At 49.3% G+C, this 7,460-nt stretch overlaps 1 long non-coding RNA gene and 1 pseudogene across 1 annotated transcript; one reads left to right on the forward strand and one right to left on the reverse strand.

Moving 5' to 3' along the window:
* Nucleotides 1-865: 865 nt before the first annotated feature.
* LOC133234222 (uncharacterized) lies at nucleotides 866-4,389 on the reverse strand. The gene is made up of 3 exons (XR_009732064.1): nucleotides 4,022-4,389; nucleotides 3,091-3,185; nucleotides 866-1,831 (listed from the first exon to the last, which is right to left on the reverse strand). It is a non-coding gene; the product is annotated as an uncharacterized LOC133234222 (long non-coding RNA).
* Nucleotides 4,390-5,471: 1,082 nt separating this feature from the next.
* Nucleotides 5,472-6,934, forward strand: LOC133234002 (kinesin-like protein KIF11; annotated as a pseudogene).
* The last annotated feature ends 526 nt before the right edge of the window (nucleotides 6,935-7,460 follow it).

Below are 7,460 nucleotides of genomic sequence, written 5' to 3' on the forward strand. Positions count from 1 at the left end.
GGGGCACACAGCACGTGGTCGAAAATGACCGTTACTGGGGAGGAGGGCAGGGGAGCGAGGCAAGTTCCAGACAGGGAGAGGTGGACTGGAGGGAGGGGATGGGTGCAGAGGAAAAGTGATCTAGACGTAAGAGGGAGAGTGCTGAGTGTGTTCTAGAAAGAGCGGGGCGACGTTCTGACTGGTACAAAAGGTCAGTGTGGGAAGGAGGTGGGATCGTGGAGGGTCCTTCGGTATTGGGGGGAAATTAGGATCTCCATTTGGAGGCAGGAGCCTCGGTCGTCTTCACATCCCCGATGCCGATGCCTGCTGTAGAGCCTGACCTGCCCCAGGTGCTCAGCGAATGTTTGCTGAGTGGCAGAAAGGGAGAAGGAGGAGGGAACTGCAGGAGGTCACAGCGCAGCTTCTCAGCCGGCTGTTTGGACACTGATCTCCTTGGAGCTCAGAGAGAGGAGAGGAGACTCTGCAGTCTGAGTGGTTAGAGTAGGTGTGGCTGGACAGGGTAATGAGCATTTGGGCGGGGCACCGTGTCCCTGGTTGGAAGTGGAGGAGCGGAGTCAAGGCTGTTCCTGAGACAGGAGAGCTGTGCCCATGCAGCCCATGCGTGGTCAAGACTGCAAGAGATGAACGGCCCACTCCAGTATTCTTGCCTGGAAAATCCCATGCACAGAGGAGTTCACGGGGTCTCAAAAGAGTCAGACATGACTGAGCACATACACACCTCTGGTTTGTCAGCCTCTGTGTCATTTCTGCACAGAAGTATCAAATTAAAGTGTTTTAAGTACTGTCATTTATAGAAACTCATTATGAAACAGGTGTGACCAGAGATTGGAAGGCAGCGTATATCAGGAGCCTAAAAGTGTCATAGTTTGTCTCAGAATTTATGTTAAATAATAACAGTGGAAAATTATGAGTGTCAATTGCAGAACACTCAACAATAAAATCTAGATCATCTAAATCAGCAACAGGTCAAACCTTAGGGAAAAATTCCTTTACATCTGTGAATCAGTGAACCATGACATCAACAGGGCCCTTGCTTCCAAAATACAGCAGTGGGATAGGCTTATTGTCAGGCGAGTGTATGCTCCTCGGTTCCTGTCTCATCACAACAAAGATGTGGAGTGACTGACATTAAAGCCTTTGGCGTGTCACAGCTCTCGGGTCTTAGACAGACCGTGTTATAGCTCTCAGGTCGCGAACGGACTGTGTTATAGCTCTTAGACAAATCAGTGTTGCAGCTCCGTGTTACAGCTCTATGTTATTTAAAAAATAGCAGAAAAATCCATCCTTGAGGCGTGAGGGCGTGTCGACCCAAAGACACAAAAAGAGCGCCCCAGTGTGTCGGGGCGGGGCTGGGGGGGGTGGTGGAGGGAGAGAGAGAGAGAGAGAGTGAGAGCGAGCCCTTTGGCTTCTCTTTTTATATGTTTTTTCCTCCCCACGGGCCTGCCCTATGTAAATTGGGCTGGCCAGGAGTGTTGTTCTACCTGAGGTCCTCACTCCAGTCCTTGGACCTTCCTTTGTTCTATTTTCGTGGGCTTTTCCCGCCCTCGTCTTTTAGACACCACCATTCTGGACTCTGTTTCCTATTCTAACTACCTAACATTCCCCCCTTAAGAGATGGGAGGCCCAATTATTTGGGAATAGGGGCGTCGAGGTCTTTCTGGCTACTTCCTGCTGAACTGGGATGGCAAGGGGTATTGGGCCTCCCCCTCGGCTAGTCTCAAGTCTCAGAGTCCTTATAGCGGTGTCCATCTAAGGGTGAGTGATATTTTCCGTGGTCGGCTGTAGTTTTATATCTTTGTTGAGCTGGCACTGCATGTTGTAGCTTGTTGACCTGGGCAGAGACAAAACGGGTTAGACAACTGATAATACATGGAGCAATCATAAGCAGCATCAATATGGTATAACAGGGACTGCTGCTGCTGCTGCTGCTAAGTCGCTTCAGATGTGTCTGACTCTATGCAACTCCATAGATGGCAGCCCACCAGGCTCCCCCGTCCCTGGGATTCTCCAGGCAAGAACACTGGAGTGGGTTGCCATTTCCTTCTCCAATGCATGAAAGTGAAAAGTGAAAGTGAAGTCGCTCAGTTGTGTGCGACTCTTAGCGACCCCATGGACTGCAGCCCACCAGGCTCCTCCATCCGTGGGATTCTCCAGGCAAGAGTACTGGAGTGGGCTGCCATTGCCTTCTCTGATAACAAGGACTAGTAGGGGCGTTCAGTTCAGTTCAGTTCAGTCGCTCAGTTGTGTCTGACTCTTTGCGACCCCATGAATCGCATTAGCCAACTCCAAATTCCCATTGCCAGGATGGCTCAAGTCCCTCCCTGTTCAGGGATCAGAGTATTTATCTCCTGTCTGTTTTGGAGTACAATCCCTGCCAAGCTGTGTTGGCTCTATAGAGCTATCCTGAGAAATCTTATCCCCAGAAACCAGATTTTGGGGGTGTTCACTAGAATGGCATTCATCTGTAGTCCTGAATAGGTATCTGAGCTCTCCCAGGGCTCACAGGTGTATTGAGTGTCCTCTTCTGTTTTCTTCCATGGCTTGACTAGTGAGCAGTGAATCCAGGAGTCATGTCCTGGTACCTTGACTGCCATGGGGGTAGAAAGTATTACAGGGTAGGGGCCCTTCCATGTGGGCTGGAGTTGAGCCTTTGGGGACCCATCTTTCCAGACTTTAATTAGGACTTGAGTCCCTGGAGCATATAGTGGTGACTCCTTAGAATCTTTTGGGTCCTAGTTCATACCCCACAAACGTATATCCTGTTGGAATTGCCCAATGGCCATGGTATAAGACTGGAGGGTCTGAACCTCTGAATCTAGGAAGAGGTCATTGACATAAACAAAAGCTCTCCCATATAGCATCTCATAAGGACTAAGACCAACCTGTTCCTTATGGGCAATACAGGTGTGGAGGTCTCCTGGGTTATCTTTTTTATCGCTGATTTTAAGAATTGGTTGGCTCTTTCTACTTTTCCTGAAGACCTCCTGAGGCCTCCAGGCACAATGGAGATAATAAGGAATGCCCAATGCTTTAGAGACTCCTTGGGTGACCTTAGAAGTAAATGATGTCCCATTGTCACTTTGTAATGACCTGGGAAGACCAAATCTTGGAATGATTTCATGGAGCAGTTTTTTTTACCACCTCCTCAGCCTTCTCAGTCCAGGTGGAAAAGCCTTCAATCCATCCTGTGAATGTATCTATCATGACTAATAGGTATTTATACCCTTGAGAAACTGGCATCTGGGTGAAGTCCATCTGCCAGTCCTCTCCTGGGTAGGCCCCATGTCGTTGGACGGGCTGGGCCAGCTGGGGTCTTCGAGCTCCTTGGGGGTTGTTTAATTGGCAAGTGGGACAAGAGGAGACAACTTTCCTTATAGTTGTTTGGAGGCCTGTTCCTCAGAAGAATCTTTCTAGTAATCTTTGGAGGGCCTTTTCCCCTAAATGAGTGGTGGCATGTAAGGAGTTAACCAACTTCTATTGGAGGTTCCCAGGCAGAAAAGGGAGTCCCTCCTTTTGGAACCACCCCATATGATCTTCTTGAAAGCCCCCACTCTTAGCTTTAAGAGTCTCACCTTCAGTATATGAAGGAGTTTCTGGCAAATTAGTCTGTGGAACTAGGGTGGCAAGCCCTATTAGGTCATTGTTCTGTAATGTTGCTCTCTTAGCTGCCTGATCAGCTGCTTGGTTCCCTCGTGCCATTTCTGTGCTCCCTTTTCGGCATCCTTTACAGTGGGAGACTGAAACCTCAGTGGGCATATGGACTGCCTCCAAGAATCTAGGAATTTGATCACCATATTTGATTGGGGACCCTCAGGTGGTCAAGTGGCCCCTTTCTTTCCACGTGGCGGCATGTGCATGTAGCACCAGAAAGGCAGACTTGGAGTCAGTGTAAATGGCTACTCTTTTTCCTTTTCCCAGCTCTAAAGCTTGAGTCAGGGCTATGAGCTCAGGTGATTGGGCTGAAGTACCTGGTGGCAGAGGCTTAGCCTCTATGATCTCAAAATTGGAGATTACTGCATACCTGGGCTCTTCTTTTTCTATCCAAGACAAAGCTGCTTCCATCAGTGTACCAGATTTCCTCAGGATTGGTCAGAGGATCTTCCGATAATCCCTCTTGGGGTTTTGTTCAGTGGTCCAAGGTTTCTAGACAAGAGTGAAAGGGGAGAGAGCCCTCAGAGGGTTGGCAGGAGGGTGGCTGGGTTAAGAACCTCACACAGGGATATAGTGAGGCCCGGATTTTCCATCAGCATTACTTGATATCTGAGGATTCTTTGATCAGATGGCCTCTCCCATTTAGGAGTTGTTTTACTTGGTGGCTGGTAAAAATAGTTTGCCCCCAAAGGAGAGTTTTAAAGCATCTTCTATCATGATTGCAATAGCTGCAAGATTTAGAAGGCGGGGAGTTGGGGGGGTGGGGGGATGGGGAGGGCAGCCTTGGGCAGTTGGATCGAGCCTCTTGGATAAGTAAGCTACAGGCTGGGGCTCAGATCCCAACCTTTGAGTTAACACTCCCAAGGCTATTCCCTCTCTTTCATGGACAAAGTTGGAATGCTTTTTCTGGGTCTGGCAACCTCAAGGCAGGTGCCCGAGTTAAGGCCTGTTTTATTGTAGCCTCTGCCTTCTTTTGAGGAGTTCACCACATCAGTGGGATTGAATCAACCCATCTGTTTAAGCTTTCATATAAGGGTTGGGCAATTAGACCATAGTTGGGTATCCAGATTCTACAATACCCAGTTAGCCCCAGGAAAGCTCGCAATTGTTTTCGAGTCGTGGGAGAGGACAACTGGAGGATTCCTTGTACCTGATCAGAGGACAGCCTCCTGGACCCGTGTGTAATCTGAACTCCCAGGTAAGTGACCTTTGTCTCAACCATCTGTTCCTTAGCGTGGGAGACTTTATATCCCCTTTCTGCCAAAAAGTTTAGAACCTGAATTGCATGTTGTTGGGCATTTTTCTCATCTGGAGAGCAGATTAGTAGGTCATCTACGTAATATTTCCCAGGCCCAAATCTAGGAGATCCCGGCTGAGGGCCTGTCCAAACAAGTTGGGGTTATCTCCAAACCCTTGGGGTAATACTGTCCAAGTCATCTGTTGGTGTTTTTCTCCTGGGGCCTCCCACTCAAAGGCAAAAAGATATTGGGATAATATCAATAACCTCACATATACAGATGACACCACCCTTATGGCAGAAAGTGAAGAGGAACTAAAAAGCCTCTTGATGAAAGTGAAAGAGGGTCGGCGCTACCGTTTGCCCAGCCAGTCGGCTCCTTTTTGAGAGTGGTTGCTCGGTTTCCTGGGCTTGGAGCGGGGGCTGGGTTTGTGGCTGGAGGGCTCAGGTTGGTGCGAGGCGGACGCGGCGGTCAGTCGCGGTTCCTGGGCGATGGCGATTTCCGCAGGCGCCCGGTCTGCGCCTGACTGCTCCGCGCCCCATGGCGCCTGGGTCCGTGGCCCGGCCTTCTTGGGGGACGGTCATGGCGTCTCAGCCGAATTCATCTGCGGGGGTAGGGATGAAGCGGGGAGGAGCGTCCAGGTGGTGGTGAGATGCAGACCATTTAATTTGACAGAGCAGAAAGCTAATGCCCTTTCGGTAGTAGAATGTGCTCATGTGCGGAAGGAAGTTAGTGTTCGAACTGGAGGACTGGTGGACAAAAGCTCAAGGAAAACATACACTTTTGATATGATTTTTGGAGCAAATACTAAACAAATTGACATTTACAAAAGTGTTGTTTGTCCAGTTCTGGATGAAGTTATTATGGGCTATAATTGCACTATTTTTGCATATGGCCAAACCGGCACAGGCAAAACCTTTACAATGGAAGGTGAAAGCTCCCTAATGAAGAGTATACTTGGGAGGAGGATCCTTTGGCTAGTATAATTCCACGTACTCTTCATCACATCTTTGAGAAACTTACTGATAATGGTACTGAATTTTCAGTGAAAGTGTCGCTATTGGAAATCTATAATGAAGAGCTCTTTGATCTCCTTAATCCGTCTTCTGATGTTTCTGAGAGGCTGCAGATGTTTGATGATCCCCATAACAAGAGGGGAGTGATAATCAAAGGTTTAGAAGAAATTACAGTACACAACAAGGATGAAGTCTATCAAATTTTGGAGAAGGGGGCAGCAAAAAGACAGCCGAGCAACTTTGATGAACGCCTGCTCTAGTCGATCCCACTCAGTTTTCTCTGTTACAATACCTATGAAAGAAACCACAGTTGATGGAGAGGAGCTTGTTAAAATTGGAAAGTTGAACTTGGTTGATCTTGCAGGCAGTGAGAAGAACTTTGGCCGTTCTGGAGCAGTCGACAAGAGAGCTCGGGAAGCTGGAAATATCAGTCAGTCCCTGTTGACTCTGGGAAGGGTTATTACTGCTCTTGTAGAAAGAACACCTCATGTTCCTTTATCGAGAATCTAACCTGACTAGAATCCTCCAGGACTCTCTTGGGGGACGTACAAGAACATCTTATCATTGCAAAAGTTTCTCCTGCATCTCTCAATCTGGAGGAAACTCTGAGTACATTGGAAACTCTGAGTACATTGCTCTCATAGAGCAAAGAACATACTCAATAAGCCTCAATTAACCAGAAACTCATACTCAATTAACCAGAAACTCACCAAGAAAGCTCTGATTAAGGAATATACAGAAGAGTTAGAGTGTCTGAAACGGGATCTTGCTGCAACTCGTGAAAAAAATGGAGTGTACATTTCTGAAGAAAATTTTAGAACGCAGGGAACTATGAAACAGGAAGGTCTGGTTCCTTCAGAAAATTGCAGACAAAATCCCTCTCCTCGGACAGCACAGGAAGAAGCCCTGCAGCAAAGCCCAGGGCTCGGAACCCTGCAAGCTCGCCCTACCTGCATCTCACCACCACCTGGATGTTCTTCCCTTTTTGGTCTTTCTTCTTCGCGGATGGGTTCTGCTGGGACGCGGTGACTATCCCCTGGGAGGGCCGGGTCGCGGACTCGGGCACCAAGGGGCGTGGAGCGGCTCGACAGCTGACGCGGACCTGGGTGCCCTCCTCACCTGGCGGGTGCTGGCGTGCCTGCGGAGGTCGCTGTCGCCCAGGAACCGTGACTGACCGTAGCGTCTTCCCCGCACTGGCCAGAGCCTTCCAGTCGCAGACCTGGTCTCCGTCCGGGCCCGGGGGGCCAGGCAACCACAGGGCGCCTCACTTTTGGAAGGGAGCCGACTGGCTGGGCCAATGGCAGCGCTGGCGGGCAAAGCACCATGGGACGCAGTGTCGTCACCAGACCCTGCCCCAGGGCGTGGCCCGCGGAAAAGCAAATATCTGGTCTTTCGGTGCCAGCCTGGAACTCGTAGTCTAGTGGGAGACTGTCCCTGAGTAGTGAACGAACGTCTCTAGGCCAGAATTTCCTCATCTGCAGAATGGGACTGACAGCAACTGTCTCAAACTGTTGTGTGAAAATTACTGAGCTGGTGAGGGTAAATAGTTTAGGCT

Source organism: Bos javanicus, chromosome 21 (assembly GCF_032452875.1).
Source record: "Bos javanicus breed banteng chromosome 21, ARS-OSU_banteng_1.0, whole genome shotgun sequence".
In the NCBI taxonomy this organism is placed as follows: Eukaryota; Metazoa; Chordata; class Mammalia; order Artiodactyla; family Bovidae; genus Bos; species Bos javanicus.